Source organism: Alosa alosa, chromosome 2 (genome assembly GCF_017589495.1).
Source record: "Alosa alosa isolate M-15738 ecotype Scorff River chromosome 2, AALO_Geno_1.1, whole genome shotgun sequence".
Classification (NCBI taxonomy): domain Eukaryota; kingdom Metazoa; phylum Chordata; class Actinopteri; order Clupeiformes; family Clupeidae; genus Alosa; species Alosa alosa.
The window spans coordinates 35,352,319-35,354,818 of NC_063190.1; the positions used below are offsets into that span (position 1 = coordinate 35,352,319).

The following is a 2,500-nucleotide window of genomic DNA, read 5'->3' on the forward strand; positions in this document are numbered from 1 at the left end:
TACAGTTGGGGCCTTTTGATGTCATCCAAAAGTTGGTTCCACAGCTGAGCGCATAGCAGCTAAAAAGCTGCTTCACCATGTTTAGTTCTAACTGTAGGTTTTACTAGCAGGTTTTCACCTGGGACCTGAGAGGACGAGAAGGTGTGTACTGCTGAAGCGTGTCTGACAGGTATTTAGGTCCTGCTCCATTTACTGATTTATAAACAAGCAATAGTGCTTTAAAAGTCAATTCTGTGACTTACTGGAAGCCAGTGCAAGGACTTAAGAATTGGAGTAATGTGGTCAGTTCTTTTAGTTTTTGTTAGAGTCCTAGCTGCTGCATTTTGTATCACCTGAAGCTGTTTAATAGTCTTTTTAGGAAGGCCTTTGAACAGTCCATTGCAGTAATCAACCCTGCTGGAGATAAATGCATGAATGAGTTTTTCTAAGTCATGCTTTGACATCAGCCCTCTGAGTTTGGCAATATTTTTGAGGTGGTAAAAGCTGATTTAGTTATCGCTTTCATGTGGCTGTTGAAATTTAGATCACTGTCAATTAATACACCAAGATTTTTAACAGTATCCTTTGCCTTCAACCCTTTTTACCAAATATAATTACTTCAGTTTCTTCTTTGTTCAGCTGAAGAAAATTTTGAGACATCCAGGTGTTGATTTGTTCTATACACTGACACATAGATTCAAGAGGACCATAGTCGTTTGGTGATAGAGCTAAGTAAATTTGTGTGTCATCTGCATAGCTATGATATGAAATCAAATTATTTTGAATGATTTGTCCAAGTGGGAGCATATAGAGGTTGAATAATAGTGGCCCCAAGATCGACCCTGGGGAACACCACAGGTCAAGGACGTTGGTGTTGAGGTACAGTTTCCGATGGCAACAAAGAAGCTCCTTTCTTGTAGATATGATTTTAGCCAGCTGATAACTATGCCTGTAAATCCAACCCAGTGTTCTAGTCTGTGTAGTAAAATATTGTGATCAACAGTGTCAAATGCTGCACTAAGGTCTAGTAGCACTAGGACTGATGTTTTACCTGAATCTGTGTTGAGGCGTATGTCATTGGAAACTTTAATGAGAGCTATTTCAGTGCTGTGATTTGCCCGAAAACCAGACTGAAAGTAATCAAAATACCCATTTGATGTTAGGAAGGTGGTTAATTGATTAAAGACTACTTTTTCAATAATTTTGCCAATAAAAGGTAGATTGGATATGGGCCTGTAATTGTTTAGTATGGAGGCATCCAGGTTATTTTTCTTGAGAAGTGGCTTTACAACAGCTGTTTTCAGTGACTTAGGAAAAGTGCCAGACAGTAGTGATACATTTACAATTTGAAGGACATCCATAGCTATGAGGTGAAAAACAGTTTTGAAGTAATTGGTAGGCAGAGTGTCTAAGACACATGTGGAAGAGCTGAGATTCTGTACCGTTTTTTCAAGTGTTTCGTAGTCTATCAAGCTGAACTCTGACATCAAGTTTAGTTTCCCTCTGTTTGTTGCTGGAAGTTCAGGTTGTTGAATTTGTAATTGAGCAGATATGTTGAGTCTGATTTTGTCCATTTTACCTTTAAAAAAGATGAAAACTCATTGCATTTATTAGTTGAGAGAAGTTCAGGCGCTAATTGTGAGGGGGATTTGTTAACTTATCAACAGTTGAAAATAGAATCTGAGTGTTATTTGAACTTCTATTGATAATGTTAGAAAAGAAAGACTGTCTTGCTTTGCATATTTCAGAGTTATATGTCGCGGAGCATCTTTTTATGGATTTCATAGTGGATCTGAAGTTTGTATTTCGCCATTTTCTTTCAGTCTTCCTACACTCTCTTTTAGAAGTTTAACTGCTGGATTTTGCCTCCATGGTGCTTTCTGTTTGCCCTTAACTTTCTTGAATTGTAATGGAGCAATGTCATCCATAATGTTTGCCATTTTTGCATTAAAGTGATCAAATAAGTCTTCAGAGTCTGACAGTTGATTTGACTTTAGTGAAAGTGCTTGCTCAAAGAGAGCACTTGTCTGATCATTTATGATTCTCCTTTTTACCATCATAGCTGTGTTTTGAGTGTGTGGGGACATAGACACATCAAAGAACATGCAGAAATGATCAGATAAGGCCAGGTCTTTAACAGCTGTAGAGACATCGAGACACTTGTAATAACAAGGTCGAGGGTATGGCCGAGAGAGTGTGTTGGCCCCTGTACATGCTGTGTTAGGGAGAATGTATCGATTAGTGCAATGAATTCCTTGGCATCATTGTTTTCAGGATTATCCACATGCAAGTTTAGACCCCCTGATATAATAAGACAGGCAAACTCTATGCAAACAACAGATAGCAGTTCACCTAGCTCTTCAAGAAAAACTTTAGCTGAATGTTTTGGAGGCCTGTAAATTGTCAGTAATAAAATCTGAGGAGAAGACTTAATGCATGCACACAGATATTCAAATGAAGTAAAGTCACCGAATGACGACTGATTGCACTGAAAAGACGTCTTGAAAATTGTGGCTATCCC

General features: G+C 38.3%; 1 protein-coding gene across 1 annotated transcript in view; it reads right to left on the minus strand.

Annotated features, from left to right (window-relative positions):
- The window catches only part of grk6 (G protein-coupled receptor kinase 6), a 70,020-nt gene that overhangs the window by 28,354 nt on the left and 39,166 nt on the right, over positions 1–2,500 (minus strand). The gene's annotated exons all lie outside the window — the stretch shown is intronic.